Source organism: Seriola dumerili, unplaced genomic scaffold (genome assembly GCF_002260705.1).
Source record: "Seriola dumerili isolate Sdu_G_001 unplaced genomic scaffold, Sdu_1.0 BDQW01000161.1, whole genome shotgun sequence".
Taxonomy (NCBI): Eukaryota; Metazoa; Chordata; class Actinopteri; order Carangiformes; family Carangidae; genus Seriola; species Seriola dumerili.
This window is the reverse complement of record NW_019174416.1, coordinates 7,441,077-7,460,520: the sequence shown is the minus strand read 5'-3', so window position 1 is coordinate 7,460,520 and position 19,444 is coordinate 7,441,077. Positions and strand designations below refer to the sequence as shown.

The window sequence follows — 19,444 nt, the reverse complement described above, 5'->3', positions numbered from 1 at the left end:
AACCAACATAGGACAAAACCCTGGGGCACACCTCAACTTAAGGACACATGTGGTCACACAGTCAAAAAGGGCATAGCACAACAACTCCTCATTAATCTTAGCATATAAAGTAAATGGAGGAACCCTTGGGAGATGTCATTCAAGGAGAGACCCTAATTAGGAAGATCGGAAAGGAAACCAATATGTTGTCCACCTCTGCCAGCTCTCAGTGAATTTGGCCACGTAACAGCCAGAGCCTTGAGTTCAAAGTCCCTGTTCTGGTAACTCTCTTGAAGGGACTGGTTTGCTCTCTGGAGGTCATCATTTTCCTTCATCTGGGCCTTGTTTTGCTGGCTGAAAGACTCTATCTCTTGTGTTTTTGCACTGTAATTGCATTCGAATACTTTGAGTTTTTGGAGAATATTTTTGACTTCCTGCTCCTATTTCTGGGAAGCTTCCTCATCTTTTTTTTTTTCAAGGCCACTTGCTAATCACAATTTTTTGTTGATCTCTTCAAAGCCTCATGTTTTTTTTCACAGACTTATTTTCTTATTTCATTACATTGTATTTATGTTAAGATTCTTTGAGTTCTTGTTGAAGACTCATTCATTTCTTCTAATCCATCACACAACTTTTTGTTTGTTGTCTCACAGAGGTGTTTTCTTGGCTCATCATATTATGGGTGCTTTTAAAGCCTTTGAGTTCTTCCATAATATTTTTGAGCTCCTCTGTTTGTTCTTGAAAAGCCTCTACTTTTTGTCCAATGGCTTTTTCTCCATCCTAAAACCTTTTCTTTATGTCCTGAATTTCCCTGTTATGGCATCATAAAAATGTGTTTTCTTGGCCCATTACAGCATAGTGGCGTTCAAAGCATTTGAGTTTTATCTGAACATTTTTAATCTTCTGAGTTTTTGTTCTTATTCTTGAAAACATTCATCCTATTGTCTGATGGCTTCTTCCCATTACACAATGCTCTGACATTTTGAAGCTCTTGTTCCATTTCTTCTTCTTCCTCTCCATTTCCAAGGCCTTTAACATAAGTTGCATCTCTTTGTCTCCTCAATGTCTTTACAATGTCGGATGACAATGTTGATTAGTGTATCTTTGAACATTATTGAGGTAAGTCAGTGTTGGACTGACTGAAGCAGAACAAATAGCAGTAGTGGCGTGGCCATACTTGTTCTTCAGATGTCACTGTTTTATTAATTTCCAGGTTGGACACCTTCAGTGTTGCTCACATTTTAGAGCTCTTATTATTGCACACAATAGTCTACGTGAGCCATTGTGAAGAGGTGTGTGTGTGTGCTATTATGGAGAGTTGCTCCTGTTTGTGTGAGTGTTCACTACTCATGGATGGGTTAACTGTGTGTAAACATACTTGAACAAATAAATAATGAACTTTCTATATTCTATAATTTTCTCAATGCACCTGATGTCTTTTGAAATATATAATAAATGTGGCCTACATATTATTTTACATATGTTCATATCTACAGCATTTGGTGAGGTGGGCCTGTTTAGAAAATGTACATTCTCTCACTCACACTCTCTCAACACCCCCACCCTATCACATGCCCTCCCGACATGTCTACCCATCTCCCTCGTTCTCTCTGTGGGCCCATTAAAATTAGCATAGTGCTTTTCTGAAGTATGATTAGTAGGACCCCATAGACCATCAATAAACAGCCTATCAACACAGACCCATGAATGTTACATGAATGATGTCGCTAAAGCATGTAAATGAAGGTCTCCGATTCTCTCACCTTCTTTCTGTCTCTCTCTGTTTGCTCTGTGTATTAATGGGAGTTTGTCACTGCAAAAACCCCAATTACTCCTGTCAGCCTGCGTCCATCGTCCTCCACAGATAACTATTCACCTCCTCATCCAGTGGCTGCATTTTTGTAGATTAGACTTCTTCTCTTTCTCTTTCCCTTTCTCTCTTCTCTATCTTTTATCTGTCTGTATCAGTGCATATACCTGTCTTATGTGCTCTCTGTTGGTCTGTAACTATCTTCTTTTTACTCCCTGGGTTTCGTTAGACATTTTCACATCCCTCTCTCTCTGTAATGACTTGCTGATGGTTCTTATCAGCAGTTCAATGGGGCAAAGAAACGCATACGACTACCATCATTACATTTAAATACAGAAGGAAGACTGTGGGAAGGGGTGGGGTTGGGTCGGAAGACAGTTAAATAGATGAGAAAATGACTACAGAGAGGGAAATGAAAGGAGAAAGGGAGGAAAACACAGCGGAGATTCCTCATATTATAATATATTGAAGAACCAAGCAAAGTGTACTTGCGATAGACCAAAGAGAATATGAAGAAAATTAGCATTTTTTCCATTGTCTTTTTAAAGGAAAACTTAAATTTTAATTTGGTTAAAGGATTACACTTGAATCCATGTCCACTGTCTATTCTCATTTGTATTTAAGCTTTGGCTTCTGCTATGTGAGATATAATTTGTAATAATACCATTACAAAGCTCAGAGTCATAGAAAGTGGTTGAAACTCCTAAGTACTAGTGGAGGTGACTGCAGTAGAGCAGCTGAAACATGCTGGGACCATAACCCAGAGGTTGATAGATCGAAAACATCCTTTGCTAGTTGTGTATGTTGTAGTTCATTGAGTGTCTTCCCTATGAATCCAGCATATGATGATATAAGTTCCATAACAGCCTTTGACTACAACTTTGGTTTCAAGGGAACTTCTTCTGCAGTATTCCCTGAATGTTAACCTGCAAATATACTTTTCCAACTTGGTCTTAACTTTAGCAAGTTCACTGGATTTAGCATATAGTCCAATGGTGCTTACAGAAAAGACATTAATTTGAAGTCAGAGAAAGTTGATCCAGTCCCCAAAGATCAATGGTTAAGAGCAGAGTGGAGCAGCGGTAGAGTGCTGGGACCATAACCCAGAGGTCGATGGGTTCTCTGCTATTAGGCAACCATTGAATCTCCACCCTATGAATCCAGATCCTGATGATAAAGGTGCTATACCAAACTTCGGCTCCAGGTGAGCTCCTTAATTTGTTCTGCCTATGTCACTTTGTTACATACACTGCAGTGTCTCCCTGTAATTCATCTGCAGTACTCCCTGCAGATTAACATATAAAGATATTTTTCCAACCCGGTCTTAACTTCAGCATATCACTGGATTTAGCATATAGACCAATGGTGCTTACAGATAAGGCATTACTTTGAAGTCAGAGAAAGTTGCTTCAACCTCCATCAAACAATCATTAGGAGCAGAGTTGCACAGCAGAAGCGTGCTGGGTCCATAACCCAGAAGTGGATGAATCGAAACCATCCTCTGCTATTTGACATCCATGTAGTTTCCACCCTGTTAATCCAGCATCTAATGATATAGGTGCCATACTTGCCTCTGACTACAACTTTGGTTTTAGGTGAACTCCTTCTGCACTGTTTCCTGCAGATTAACATAACAAGATGTTTTTCGAATCTGGTCCAAACTTTTGCAAGGTCACTTGATTCAGTGTATAATCCCATGGTTCTTACACGAAAGAAATTCATTTGAAGTCAGAGAAAGTTGGTTCAACCTCCAAAAGACACTAGCTAAGAGCAGAGTGGCGCAGCGGAAGCGTGCTGGGCCCATAACCCAGAGGTCGATGGATCGAAACCATCCTCTGCTAATTAGCATCCATGGAGTCTTGACCCTATGAAGCCAGCATCTGATGATATAGGTGCCATACTTGCCTCTGACTACAACTTTGGTCTTAGGTGAACTCCTTCTGCAGTGTTCCCTGCAGATTAACATAACAAGATGTTTTTCGAATCTAGTCCAAGCTTTTGTAAGGTCGCTTGGTTCCGTGTATAATCCCATGGTGCTTACACATAACAAAATTCATTTGAAGTCAGAGAAAGTTGGTTCAACCTCCAAAAGACACTAGCTAAGAGCAGAGTGGCGCAGCGGAAGCGTGCTGGGCCCATAACCCAGAGGTCGATGGATCGAAACCATCCTCTGCTAATTGACATCCATGTAGTTTCCACCCTATGAATCCAGCATCTAATGATATAGGTGCCATACTTGCCTCTGACTACAACTTTGGTTTTAGGTGAACTCCTTCTGCACTGTTTCCTGCAGATTAACATAACAAGATGTTTTTCGAATATAGTCCAAACTATTGCAAGGTCGCTCGATTCAGTGTATAATCCCATGCCGCTTACATGTAAGAAATTCATTTGAAGTCAGAGAAAGTTGGTTCAACCTCCAAAAGACACTAGCTAAGAGCAGAGTGGCGCAGCGGAAGCGTGCTGGGCCCATAACCCAGAGGTCGATGGATCGAAACCATCCTCTGCTAATTGACATCCATGTAGTTTCCACCCTATGAATCCAGCATCTAATGATAAAGGTGCCATACTTGCCTCCGACTACAGCTTTGGTCTTAGGTGAACTCCTTCTGCACTGTTTCCTGCAGATTAACATAACAAGATGTTTTTCGAATATAGTCCAAACTTTTGCAAGGTCGCTCGATTCAGTGTATAATCCCATGGCGCTTATGTGTAAGAAATTAATTTGAAGTTAGAGAAAGTTGGTTCAACCTCCAAAAGACACTAGCTAAGAGCAGAGTGGCGCAGCGGAAGCGTGCTGGGCCCATAACCCAGAGGTCGATGGATCGAAACCATCCTCTGCTAATTGACATCCATGTAGTTTCCACACTATGAATCCAGCATCTAATGATATAGGTGCCGTACTTGCCTCTGACTACAACTTTGGTCTTAGGTGAACTCCTTCTGCAGTGTTCCCTGCAGATTAACATAACAAGATGTTTTTCGAATCTAGTCCAAACTTTTGCAAGGTCGCTTGATTCAGTGTATAATCCCATGGTTCTTACGCATAACAAAATTCATTTGAAGTCAGACAAAGTTTGTTCAACCTCCAAAAGACACTAGCTAAGAGCAGAGTGGCGCAGCGGAAGCGTGCTGGGCCCATAACCCAGAGGTCGATGGATCGAAACCATCCTCTGCTAATTGACATCCATGTAGTTTCCACCCTATGAATCCAGCATCTAATGATAAAGGTGCCATACTTGCCTCCAACTACAACTTTGGTTTTAGGTGAACTCCTTCTGCAGTGTTCCCTGCAGATTAACATAACAAGATGTTTTTCGAATCTGGTCCAAACTTTTGCAAGGTCACTTGATTCAGTGTATAATCCCATGGTGCTTACACGTAAGAAATTCATTTGAAGTCAGAGAAAGTTGCTTCAACCTTCAAGAGACACTAGCTAAGAGCAGAGTGGTGCAGCGGAAGCATGCTGGGCCCATAACCCAGAGGTTGATGAATCGAAACCATCCTCTGCTATTTAGCATCCATGGAGTCTCGACCCTATGAATCCAGCATCTGATGATATAGGTATCATACTACACCTTTGGCTCCAAGTGAGGTCCTTGATTTGTTCTGCCTATGTCACCTCATTACATACACTGCAGTGTCTCCCCGCATATTGATCTAAAAAGTTATATTTCCAACCTGCTCCTAACTCTTGCAAGGTCACTTGATTTAGTGCATAATCCAATGATGTTTACAGAGAGGAATTCAATATAAAGTAAAAAAAGATGCAATGGAATGCAAGGTGCAATCTCCATCAACCAAACGCTTCGAGCAGAGTGACACAGCAAAAGTGTGCTGGGTCCATAACCCAGAGATCGATAGATCGAAACCATCCTCTGCTATTTGGCATCCATGGAGTCTCGACCCTATGAATCTAACATCTAACGTTTTTCGTTCCGTAACAGACTTTGACTACAATTTTGGTTCCAGGGGAATTCCTTCTGCAGTGTTCCCTGCAGATTAAGCTACAAAGATGATTTGCCAACCTGGTCCTAACTTCAGCAAGTTCACTGGATTTAGCGTATAGCCAATTGTGCTTACAGATAAGACATCCTCTGCTATTTGGCATCCATGGAGTCTCGACCCTATGAATCCAGCATCTAATGATTTTCGTTCCGTAACAGACTTTGACTACAACATTGGTTTCAGGGGAACTCCTTCTGCAGTGTTCCCTGCAGATTAAGCTACACAGATGATTTGCCAACCTGGTCCTAACTTCAGCAAATTCACTGGATTTAGCATATAGACCAATTGTGCTTACAGATAAGACATTACTTTGAAGACAGAGAAAGTTGGTTCAACCCCCATCACTCAATGTTTAGCAGCAGAGTGGCACAGCAGAAGCCTGCTGGGCCCATAACCCAGAGGTCGATGGATCAAAACCATCCTCTGCTATTTGGCATCCTTGGAGTCTCTGCCTTATGAATCCACAATCTAATGATATAAGTTTCATAACAGCATTTGATTACAACTTTGGTTTCAAGGGAACTTCTTCTGCAGTATTCCCTGAAGATTAACCTGCAAAGATACTCTTCCAACTTGGTCCAAACTTTAGCAAGTTCACTTGATATAGAGTATAATCCAATGGTGTTTATGGACAAGACATTACTTTGAAGTCAGACAAAGTTTGTTCAACCTCCATTAGTCCATATTTAGGAGCAGAGTGGCGCAGCGGAAGCGTGCTGGGCCCATAACCCAGAGGTCGATGGATCGAAACCATCCTCTGCTATTTGGCATCCATAGAGTCTCTGCCCTATGAATCCAGCATCTGATGATATATGTATCATACTAGACCTTTGACTCCAAGTGAGGTCCTTCATTTGTTCTTCCTGTGTCACCTCATTACATACACTGCAGTGTCTCCTTGCCATCCTTTTGCAGTATTCCCTGAAGATTAACCTGCAAATATACTTTTCCAACTTGGTCCTAACTTCAGCAAGTTTACTGGATTCAGTGGATAGTCCAATGGTGCTTATAAATAAGACATTACTTTGAAGTCAGAAAGCATTTGTTCAATCCCCATCAACCAATCCTTAGCAGCGGAGTGGCGCAGCGGAAGAGTGCTGGGCCAATAACCCAGAGGTAGACGGATCAAAATCATCCTCTGCTAGTAGATGTCCATTGAATCTCCAGCATCTGATGATAAAGGTATCATACCAGCCTTTGACTAGACCTTTGGCTCCAGGTGAGGTCCTTGATTTGTTTTGCCTATGTCACATCATTACATACACTGCAGTGTCTTTCTGCAGTATTCCCTGCAGATTAATCTACAAAGTTATATTTCCAACCTGCTCCTAACTTTTGCAAGGCCACTTGATTTAGTGCATAATCCAATTATGGTTACAGAGAGGAATTCAATTTAAAGTAACAAAAAGTTGCAATCTCCATCAGCCAATCACTCCAAGCAGAGTGACACAGCGGAAGCGTGCTGGGTCCGTACCCCAGCGGTCAATGGATTGAAACCATCCTCTGCTATTTGGCATCCATGGAATCTCAACCCTATGAATCCAGCATCTGATGATATAAGTTCCACAACAGCCTTTGACTACAACTTTGGTTACAGGGGAACTTCTTCTGCAGTATTCCCTGCAGATTAATCTACAAAGATAATTTTCCAACCTGGTCCTAACTTTAGCAAGTTCACTTGATTTAGCCAATGGTGCTTACAGCCAAGACATTAATTTGAAGTCAGAGAGAGTTGGTTCAACCTCCATCAATCAATCATTAGGAGCAGAGTGGCGCAGCAGAAGCATGCTGGGCTCATAACTCAGATGTCGATGGGCCGAATCATCCTCTCCTATCAGGCATCTATTAAATCTCCCCCCTATGAATCCAGAATTTGATGATACAGCTGCCACACCAGCATTTGACTAGACCTTTCATTCTAGGAGAGCTCCTTGATTTGTTCTACCTTTGTCACTTCATCACACTCGATGCAGTGTCTTCCCACAATCCTTCTGTAGATTAACATACAAAGATAAGTTGAGTCAGAAGTTTCAGTATGTTGCTGTTCTTGTTGTTTGTGCCATATAGATAAGATACTATTCCAGCTTTTGAATACAGTTCAGTTGTTCTACCTATGTCACAAGAATGCCAGTTGTAGCTTTAAAATACAGAATTTAACTGGTAATTTCTTGCTGAATGTTGTATTGACCACTGGTTTTCGTGATAAAATTACATACTCGTTCAGATTACAGTACAATACCCTGGAGCTGTTTAAATAAAATAGGGCGAACAGGCTTTCAATTATTCATTTTTTTTGCATAGTGGTACTTAGGGGTTGTACCCTCTTTCTGCAGCTTCAAACAAATATTATTTGTAACCACCATTAGATAATATGCAAAATCAGATGTACCTGTAAAATGGAGAACCAGGTTGGGAAACTGTCATCTCCAGGAAAACACTGCATTAATGTGCAAACATGGAAATGTTTGAAATTGCTCATGATATTATCATTAGGAAAAACACAATCTGAAAATTCCAAGGGAGAAGCACTTAGGTGGGCCACACAGGAAGTCAGGAATTTATCACATTCCAGCTCAAAGAATTCACAGTCAAGACATTACATTTGATACTTTTTTAAGTCTTGAATTATGTTTGTTCAGGTGAGTTTTCCTGAAGGATTTGAGCAGCATAAAGCCACAGGCGGACTCACAGCAACATAAGCACCTAGAAGAAGATGGTTTCAATCCATCAACCTGCGGGTTATGGGCCCAGCACACTTCCTCTGCAACACTCTGCTTTTACATATTGTCCTGTGGGGGTTGCACCAACTTTCTCTGACTTCAAATTACTTTTTATCTGAAGCACCTTTGGGTTACAGCTAAATCAAGTGTACTTGCAAAAGTGAGGAGCAGGTTGGAAAAACTCTTTGTAGGTTAAACTGCAGAAGGAGTTCACCTGAAACCAAAGGTGTAGTCAAAGGCTGGTATGGAATCTATATTATCAGTTGCTGGATTCATAGGGCAGAGACCCCAAGAACTCCATCATATGCAAATAGCAGCTTGGATGGTTTGGATCCATTGACCTCTGAGTTATGGGCCCAACACACTTCACTCTGCTCTTAATGATTGATTGATGGAGATTGCACCAACATTTTAAATTGAATTCCTATACCCATATACTTTGGGGTAAATGCTAATAAGTGTACTTTCAGAAGGACTAGGCTGGAAAATTGTATTTGTAGGTGAATCTGCAGGGAGCACTGCAGAAGGAGTTCAACTGAAACCAAAGAATTAGTCAAAAGCTTCCATGGCACCTATATCATCAGGTCCTGGATTCATAGGATGGGGACTATATGGATGCCAACTTATGTAACTAGCAGAGGATGGTTTCGATCCAACCATGTCTGGGTTATGGGCCCAGCACACTTCCGCTGGACCACTCCGCTCTCCTATAGGCTAACCCATTGGATCAGTCGCAGCGGTCAGAAACAGGCACAGTATCCATGCAAAACGCAAAATCCAAAAACAGACAAGTGGTCAGAAACAGGTAGGAGAAAACAGGCAAAACCAGGCAGGAGCTAGGAAATAGGAAACAGGTGAGATGGGTGGGGTAGAGTCATGTGGCTGAAAGGTGGGAAAGCTGAGGTTTCTGCAGGACAGGAGGGCGTGGCAGGTTCTGAAATGACAGGAACATTAGTAATATGGCAAATGCAGACAGAGAAGGAATGAATGCATGAATCAACTGTGACACAGACTGAGTTTGCTCAGTTGTCATGGAGCTCAGTGGTTATTCTTATTACTATTGTTGTCAGTTGTTATAACCTCTATAGCTTCAGTGAAATGACAATCGTGTCTGTCAATATTCATTGTTCTCTCCTCACTGTCAGTCACTTCGGATGAAAGCAGTGAGTCAGTGAGTAAAAGTTTTTATGTCTGCTTTTTTAAAAGGTGGTGATGGGAATTCATTGCGTTTTATTACTGTATAATTTCTATCGGTAATTACTACCATTCTGAGTGAATGCTCAAATGAACAAATGCAAGCATACAGTGAAATAATAAAGCTGGAGCTCACCTCCAACTTCATTTTATAATGGCCTTGGTTCAATTTGAGCGGTCACACATCTGCGAGGAATGCTGACTGCTGCTGAAAGTCTGAAGCACAAAGACGTGGAGGGAGAAAGTATTAAATACATCTCTATATCAATAAGACCATAAATGACACAGCTGCCACATGGCTCACTACAGAGAGGAGGGGACAGAGTGGAACGTGGGAGGGTGAAGGGTGGTTGAGGAGATGACGGTGGGGGGTGGAGAGGAGAGGAGAGGAGAGGAGAGGGGAGATAACAAGAGGAAGTGTTTACAGACATTTTTTTATTTTCCCATCATCCTCGGCGGTGGAAACGAGAACATCCACCATCAAGACACCGTCAACAAAAGCGACAAAAAACATGTAATCACAGACTGTCAGGAGCATAATAAAGTCAAATATATTAATATCTATACATACACACAACTAACAATAACCACACACACACACACAGGTACACACAAATCCACACAGGGATATCTTACATTGCAGAACACCTTATTTCAAAATGACCCTCATTAATTTATTCATCTGAAAAATGTGTTGAATCAAGACATGCACAATCTCTAAAAGCATGTAGGCACAAAACACAATACAAACACACACACGATTTATTTGAATTCTATCTCAAACACAGTGAAAATGGCAGAGATGATGAAACGTTCCCAGTCAGTCTCCATATCTACTAATGAGTTTTCTCTGTGATCATTAGAGGCGGAGAGTGGCGTGTTACAATAGCTTTCCAACTCACAGGAACCTGTTGACGTATGGATTTCAATTAAGTGCGGGGATAAGGGGTGATAATATGTATGTGCGAGCACATGTGTGAGTGCGATCACAATTAGAGTTTGTGAGAATAATGATACAGGAAGCAAAGATCAATTTCCTCCAAATAGACAGAAAGACAGCGGGGGGGGGGGCGTCAGTGAGATGAAAGTGTAATGATTCCTGTGGGGGGGGGTCACCGCAGCATCAGAAATACTGGACCCAAGTATGATTAAGACAAACAGCAGGCAGTTAAGATAATTCAAGCAATTATATCAAAATCACATTTTAACAACAATAACTAAAAGTAATGTCTTCAGTCTCGGTTTAACAAGATATATTCATCCTTTGGTTTGATTCATTATTGAGAACATCCTCATGTGCAGCTTATTTGACTTTATTAGGGAAAGAACAATGACAGTTTGGGCCTGTTTCCTTCATTGTCCCTGGTGTTTTCACAGTCCAGCAACCATCAAGAAGGAACCAGGTCAGTGTCTGACTTTATAACTTGACACATGTCTGACCAGACTAGGTAAAAAGTTTCATAGAAGTTCAAGATGCTAATTTTTTCAGATTAAGTGTCCTACTTTTCAGATGTAATGCCTAAACAGGGGGCAGACATGTATACAGACTGCAGAGCAGGGGACGTGAAAGTAGCAGAGGATGGTTTCGATCCATCGACCTCTGGGTTATGGGCCCAGCACGCTTCCGCTGCGCCACTCTGCTCTCATCTACTAAGGAGTCTGGTTTGCACCCACTGACCTCAAATATATTTCCTTACTGTAAACATCATTGGGTTAGACGCACATAACGACTGAGGAGCAACTATGTTGAAGATTTAGGTTTAACATAGGGGTCTTTGGGTCTTCCTCTAGAATTCATAAGGAAGGGAATGGATAGATAAATGGATTTGCAGCATGAAGGTTTTGACATTGAATCTAAAAGTGTAAAACTATAAATAATTCCCTTAAAAAAGTGCTCTGGTTATGCTGCTTCTTATCCATTGTTTGTGTTTTGCAAAACATAGAGGCTGACTGGTCATTTATTAACTCCATGAAGTCCCCACAGGATACCAGTCCCATGTGAACAGGGCTTAGGACAGCTCTGAATTTGGACTCACCCTCTCCTTCACTCTCTGCCTGCTGGGAATCGAGCCTCAGCCCCATGACGGAACAAGTCCTTTTTACCACTTTCCTGAGCCTGCAGGCACCTCCGCTCATGCTGCTGCCTTCCCACCATGAAACAGCAAACACACTGCACTGGTAACTAATGCCTCGGAGATGCGGAGCAATCTGAAGAGCAGCCGGCTCCGTCCTCATTGAGTTTTGAGTTTTAGAAGTGCTGTGCAACTGATGATTATGTCTGGTTATAAAATGAATACTCTGATGCTAAATTATTACTCATCCCAGTAGATTTTTAATGCACGACCTCTTAGCTGTGATTGATTGCAATCATGGCTCTGATAGATAGCAATAGTGGCAACGCTGAACAGAAAGAGCCCCAGAATTAGATGCAATTTGCATAATTTTGCCTGAAATATGTTTTGAACACTCAGAAATCATAAGTAATTATATTTGCAGAAGACATAAATAATGTAGCAATACAATTTAAAATGTCATTGCTTAATATTTCAGTACAGCTAATGCTGTCTAGACAGGACTTTAGTCACATATATAGAATTTTTGGAGCTGCCAGCCTTTTCTGAGCAGGTGAATTCAACAGGCAACTGCATTGATTTCAACACTGCAAGCATGAAAAGAAGGTTTGAAATCAGGGAGGAGAAAAAGGTAAAAAGAGACGGTGTAAAAAAAAAAAAAAAAAAAAACGGTTTAAACTAAATGTCAGAAAGCATTTCCTCATGTTTTCAACAGTGAATATTTAAATTTAGCCCTGACAGGGGTAACATTTTTACACCTCAAATCTTTCTCTAAAATGTTATAGTGATGGCACAGGATACTGCAAACAGTATGAAACTGTTATTTAACACTGACTTTCCTGTGTGGGTTTGACAGAAAATGTGTCTGTATTTACAGCAAAAGCCCAGAGGACCAAATTAATTTTCTCTAGTTAATTTTGGCATGTTGTGCCAGTATGTGCCAGTGATGGTAAATCCACTGTGAACCGTGGTGTCCCTCAGATATTTGGCTCCAAGCTAATTTACATAAATTTACATGTTAAATAAGTCGCCTCAAATAACAGCAACATTATGCAAATTCTTGAAAAACTAATTATTATAGCTATTCATTTTTCTTTTGGTTTAAGTCGAGCCAAGCCTTAGTTTGCTGAGTTACTGCCATTTATTGTAGGTCACTGGAGGAAACGAGCGGCCGGTGACTGCACACTGTCATTTGTTTAACGTGATTGAACACACCTTGTGAATAACAGATGGAGATGTGTAATGTAAGTATTGGAGAGGAGAGAAACAGCAAAAGCGTTATCAGTGAGTTTCCTTTTCATTTAAAGCTGCAGTATTTTATTTTTATTCTATGTTTTGTTTGTTTGTTTGTTTTGCCACACGGGGGCAGCAGAACAAGTAAAGCATGCTTTACAAAGTTCCAGCTAAGACATAGCAACCTTAGCATTTGGAGTCATGTTTCTGGCCACCTGACAAACCTTTTTCACAGCTAAATGCTAGCTAGTTGTACAGTGCAATTTATTGAGCTTTTTGATGAAAACATCTGCTCTCTGCTGTTGGCATCAAGGTTGACGAGGCTCTTGTAATATTTCAATGTGGTTTCACTACTATGAGTGACCCAGTTTACATTACACATTAGCCATTTCATGCACTGTAATTGTATAAATATTAATTAGTGCAACTTTAAAGGAAAGGTTGCACCCCGTAAACATGTAAAACAGCTTGTGGCTCCTTTGCATTCTGGCTTATTGAGGCAAATGTTTAAGAGGAATTAGTCACCAAAGTAAAAATGATTTGTGGAACACAGCTGGGTTGGTGGACTTGTTGGTAATGTAGCTCTGACAGAAATGAAGACTAACAGACCTGGCCATACTGTATTTCACGTTAATCTCTCAGCGCCTTCCCGTTCTGCTGTTTCTTGTGGGAAACTCCTGTAATCCCACACAATCCACAAACATACTGTACATACAATTTCTACCCATCTGTTACCACAACCTGGCAACCTGGCAACTCACAACCCGATTCAAGTGGTTTGTGCAGCTGCTCTCAGCGCAGACAGGCAGGACATTAAGTAAGTAAACATTTAGTAAGTTAACTTAACAAGTTCAACAAAACCTGTTGATTTTATCTAATGATAAATGTATGAAACAGATACAAATATATATGCAATCAGCTACTGTATTTACTATAGAACAAGAAGGATACCATAATGACAGCCACATCTTCACAGTTCACCTGAGATATTTGTCGATCAAATATGATGACAAGTACTTTAAGCTCTTATTCTCCCATGCTCTAGTTTTTGTTATGCCCTCTGTGGTACACATGAAGCTGGTGGCAGTCTGCCCCATTTCCTGTGTTTTTTTAACCTTATGTGTACCCCACTCCAGATAAAAGCTTTAGCGACAGCAACACATGTGTTTGTAACCGTTTCCTGAAAGCTGTGTTACACATGAGGGTGTTTGTCAGGGTGAACTTAGCTGTTGAGGACGAACAACAGACACATAGAGAGATAAATAAATCTCCCCCATGCACACAAATCCCTGCAGGCAGGCAGGCAGGCAGGCAGGCGCTGAGGCGCTGCACGTGTGTGTGTGTGTGTGTGTGTGTGTGTGTGTGTGTGTGTGTGTCTGTGTGTGTGTGTGTGTGCGTGACAGCATGCTGTGCGTCATGCCGCTGTTGGGCTATTCCCGGGGAGAACTGCAGCAAACACACGCAGTAGGCTTGGAGGGTGGGTCACTGAAATCTCCAGCAGGGATTTGGCCTGCCGTTCTGCTGAAGTTACCATCTAGTACCTCCCATCAGTTAACATTTTTCAACCAAAAACACACTGGTAAGGGTCACATAATACTGGAGAAACAATTATGACTTTCACTATCAACCTGGGTAATAAATAAAGTGGCTGCAGCAACAAATAGAGATAAAATAACAAAGTAAATTGACTGTAAACAGGTACGCTGCTGGTGAAGGTTATATAAAGATATACCACTAATAATTTCTACTTGGTGTATGAATGAAAGGAATAAGGGAAACTATGTCTTACAGCAGCCATGGAACTATTTCTCTGAAGGGGCTGTGGAAAACAAACAACAACAACAACAACAACAACAACAACAACAACAACGAAAATTGGCAGAAGATTTATTAAGGTCAGGCGAAGCAAAATGGAACCCAGCATTTCTTAAAGTGCATAATGAAGGTGCCATTTACAGCCACAGCCTATTAAGTTGAAGATAAAACACTTGTGGAAAGTGTTCAATATGAAAAATAACATCTGTATGTAAAAATGTCAATTTCCATGCTGCGTAAAATAGATGAAAGCGTTACAAAAATAACAGCGAGCCATATGTAGCAGCAGCAGCAGCAAGGAGACACACAAGATGTTCAAATATGTATCACATTCACATGATTCCACAGAAGGCATTACATGAACAGCAAAAGCTCTGGTGTCATTAAAGCTTATCAGTGTACACAGCACCTGTAAATGTGTAAATGAGCATTGATGTTTTATGTCATTTCAAATTGTTCATTTCTTAAAATGCGACTGTCTGCTTTAAGCACTGCTCTGTAGATGTGGCTCACTGATCTATGATCTAAAAACCTAGTCTGAAATCCAGGAAATAAGTGTGATGCCCACCACTGAGTGTCTGCCTTCTCTGTCTGGCATTATTCCTCAAGGGGTTGCAGATGTGACGCAAATGTAAAACCACTTCTTATCTGGTTACATCTCATGGGAAATCACGATGTTTCAGACAAGGAGGCTTATTATAAAAATCATTATAAACGTAGACATATGTTGCAGCAGGATATATTTGGGGACACTGTATTTTGATTGGTCAGTGTCCTTTTTTTGCTTCTTGAGGACATAAAGAATTGTCTAAAATATGTAGTGGGTTGCTCAGTTTATGCCTTTATTTTGATATTGACAGTGGAGACAGACAGGAACTGCAGGGAGAGGGTAGGGGAATGTGGTAAATGGTCCGGCCTGTTGCGGTCAGGTTGCGCTATGATCTGGATTCCTAACTGACCTCCTTACAGTTCTCAACATAGGTGAAAAGCTTGTACTTTTACAGATAACAACCCTGCAAAGACACCTGACCAACCAGTAAGACGACACAATCCCTCAAGTGCTTCCCACCCACACACAGCTCCGACTATTATACAAACAAAGTCACATGTGACCTGATAAAGGAGCCTTGACACCCAGCATTCAACTTCCTTTTCATGCTTTGGTCAAACTGTACAGGTTGTGCACATTGTTAGCCTCAGCTAGCGTTAGAGTTTTACTGCCTATGCCAGTAGACTCATAACTGATGGTCTGGAGGTATTTGTCATCCTCCAGAGGCTGTGTAGCCAGTGTTCATCTCTGTACTCCTGCCAAGACAATGCTAAGACATGGACTTTTCGGGGTCCTTTTATTTCCCCAGTGGATAAAAGATAGAAACCAACAATAAATGGCTGTTGACAGACTGTCAGGGTTGAGGGATTTGTTGAAAAATGTGTTGCCATGGAAGCCCGGTCAGTGCACAGCAACCTCGCTCAGAGGCTTACCAGCGAGTGACTGGTAACTGGATCTACTGTATATCTACGGTGCTGACTTATGCTCACCCCAAAGAGGAAAGATGGAGCCACCGCTGTGTGGGCCCACCATCCAGTCAGCCAGCAGAGGAGGCTTTACTGTGCTGAACTATGGCAACTAGTACATGGAATAGCACCACCCTGGAGGGGAAACAAGCTGGTCCAGGAAGAGAAATGGTACTGACTATATATAGTTAGGCTCACCTCACCCTAACATAAATCATCTCTGAAATTCAAACCCCTGAATGGGGGCAGGACTCTAGTTATGCCAGGTAATAGGCACTAAGCAGGTGTGAGGATACTCATGAGACCCCAACTGAACACTGCTTTATTGGAGTTTTACCTGGTGAACGAGGGGGTTGCCTTTATACAACCACCTCACACCAGAGCCTTCTTGACCTTCCAGGAAAGGGTATAGTACCACGGGGACTCCAGGGGGACTTCACTACTCAAATGGGCTATGATGGTCAAACCTATAGGCAGGGACTGGGTGGGACAGTCTGTATCATGTGAACCTGAGAGGGATTTTGTTAATGGACTTAGGGCGTTACATGCTTGAATATCAGGTTATTTGTAACTGTACTTGCTATCAGGCCATTAATTACCAGCTGGTGGGGAGATGGACGACCATCAGAGAGGTCAAATTATATAAAACAACCAAACATAATTAAGACCAAAAATAATTAAATACCCTGCCTTAAGGTATGATTATATATTTCTTATCCACTGTATCGTCATGTAACCTGGACCATGATGTCCAACATCTAAAAACTTTCAAAATACAGCATTTTTGTCCAACGAAACATTAAATTATAAACTTAAAGCTCCAAAAATCACTGACTTTTTGTTGCTTCAGTGTTGTAATACAAAATCTGAACAGTCATGCAACAAAAAGCCGGTGAGTGACACTTCCAACTTTCACTACTGTCCTTTCATGCACATTAGGAATCTGGATAAGTACAAAGTTGGCCAAGAAATCAGGTTTTCATAAGCAGAAGCTGAGCTGTGCAATTTCCTTCACCCTAATTAAAGAAACCCATGTTTGTCCTTGACATGACATTTAGGGAGACCAGGTTACTGTAGAAAGGCGACATTACCCAGGTTACTTTGGTGCACCTAATTACAGAAGGACAGACACATTGAAGCATGTAGAGAGGAAAAGCACACGAAAGTGAAATACATGTTTTATGAGTGTACGCACTGAAATTGTGGATCTTACTCTTGTTATTCAGCAGGGTCAGCAATTGGCAAGGATGAAATCTTCCTTCAGATTTTGGTGTTTGGGGGACCGAGCGGGAAGTTGGCGAGTGAGAGAGAGTATGCGTGAATGTGTGTATGTGTGTGTGTGTGTGTGTGTGTGTGTATTGTTTGAGTATTACAATGTCTTGGTGCTCACCTCGAACCTGCATCTTGTCAGTCTGCTTGTCGGCCTCCATTATGTCTTTTTACAGGACGGTGTACACTCACACATGTGCACACACAAAGTATCTTGATGTGTTTCTTTAGTGGTGAATGAATGCTGCCTCCACCTGACCAAGTGTACTAATGTACTAATTAAACAAAGAAACATGAGCTTCAACGTGACACGATGGACGACAATTTTTGGTGGAGTCCCTCTCTCTTTGGTACATTGGAGATGACATGGCCCCCCAGTCCCCCCTGCCAATTACACACATGACAATTGGTTTAATTTGTATCCTCCTCTGTGCCAACTCCTCATCATTGTGTTATTGCACTGGGCCTCCAATCAGCAAAATAGCCATCAGGGAGAAATCCATTGTTTACCCTGCAAAAAAAGCATCTACTGTAGGTATCAGGAAGGATGACACAAAAGGACAAAAATAAAGGTAAAAATATAAAGTGAACAAACCTCTTTAAGTAAACTAACTACCCATGTTTTATTTTAAATATAAATCATTTTGCAACAGTGCTTTGGTAGGTCTTGTTAGTGTGTTGTCCGTTATTTTGTGCAGTTCTGTTTTTTTAACCTCTGACTGCTGTGTGTGTTGCAGTGTGCAGAGCACGTGATGGAGGCTGAGGAGAGAGGGAGCAACAAGTTACTTCTTTGAAGTAGGGTGAGTTTGAGTGTTGCAATTGTTGCTAGGCTACTGAAAAATGTAACTGATGCCACATTGTGACCAGTGTGGAAGTGCTGCTCACATTAACTACAGTTGAATTTCTTGTGCGTTCCACCTTAAAAGCTCAGACCACAGGTGCAGACATATCAGATGCTGTGCTTATGCTGAGTGTGTTAAGTTTGAGTCAATGAGATAACTGTTTTTGCTAATTAGTAAATAAAATGCTGATGTGAAAGCTTGCGTAGGCAGAAATCTAAGAAAGACAAAAAAACAATAACAAGGCAAAACACCAGCTCCATACACACAAGCAACACAGCCACAACTGTGAGCCTTTGGCTACGGTTAGCAGAAGGCTAGACTATTAGCAACATTCAACATAGTCACCCATCGCCTGCTTTCTTAGTAAGTCTACTGACACAACGAGCCACTACAACACATTTAGATATTTTAGGAAAATGAAGTTAGCAGCCTGTTACCGTCTTGGCATTCTAACATGTGCTAATTAGCACAATGCACAAAGTAAAGATGAGTCTGGACGAAGTTTCATTAGTTTTGCAGGTATTTGGTTAGAAACCAAATTGATATTATGATCTGATGGCAGAAAATGAAAAGTCAGCTGCTCATCCAAGTGATTTTAATTCATCCTGGGAGGGGCATCAGTGTCTGTACCAAAATCCTATTGCAATCCATCTCAAAATTTGTTCAGTTTCAAATGTCAAATTTCAAACTTCATCAAAATCTGTATAGGCTTCATACTCTGGGCTTCATGGTTATCTTCATAAAACTTCATGGCTGTTGAGATATTTCAGTCTGGACCAAAGTGGGCAGACTGTTTGTATGACTTGAAGAACACCAGTTGATAACCTGCAAAATCAGCTATGAGAGAAGCGTATGAAACAACAGAGAGGAGCTGTAAATCTGAATAGAACAGAAATTGAGTTAGATTCATTGCTAGAAACACACCAAGGAATGGATAAGAGAGATGAAAAATTAAAGTTAAAGGGTTAGACAGACAAACGAGAGGAG

General features: G+C 41.2%; 7 non-coding genes across 7 annotated transcripts; 6 read left to right on the top strand and 1 right to left on the bottom strand.

Moving 5' to 3' along the window:
- Nucleotides 1-3,558: 3,558 nt before the first annotated feature.
- On the top strand, nt 3,559-3,630 carry trnam-cau. The gene has a single exon. It is a non-coding gene; the product is annotated as a tRNA-Met (tRNA).
- Nucleotides 3,631-3,893: 263 nt separating this feature from the next.
- trnam-cau lies at nt 3,894-3,965 on the top strand. The gene has a single exon. It is a non-coding gene; the product is annotated as a tRNA-Met (tRNA).
- Nucleotides 3,966-4,227: 262 nt separating this feature from the next.
- On the top strand, nt 4,228-4,299 carry trnam-cau. The gene has a single exon. It is a non-coding gene; the product is annotated as a tRNA-Met (tRNA).
- Nucleotides 4,300-4,561: 262 nt separating this feature from the next.
- On the top strand, nt 4,562-4,633 carry trnam-cau. The gene has a single exon. It is a non-coding gene; the product is annotated as a tRNA-Met (tRNA).
- A 263-nt stretch (nt 4,634-4,896) lies between these two features.
- Nucleotides 4,897-4,968, top strand: trnam-cau. Its single transcript has one exon. It is a non-coding gene; the product is annotated as a tRNA-Met (tRNA).
- A 1,520-nt stretch (nt 4,969-6,488) lies between these two features.
- On the top strand, nt 6,489-6,560 carry trnam-cau. Its single transcript has one exon. It is a non-coding gene; the product is annotated as a tRNA-Met (tRNA).
- A 4,721-nt stretch (nt 6,561-11,281) lies between these two features.
- On the bottom strand, nt 11,282-11,353 carry trnam-cau. The gene has a single exon. It is a non-coding gene; the product is annotated as a tRNA-Met (tRNA).
- Nucleotides 11,354-19,444: the final 8,091 nt, after the last annotated feature.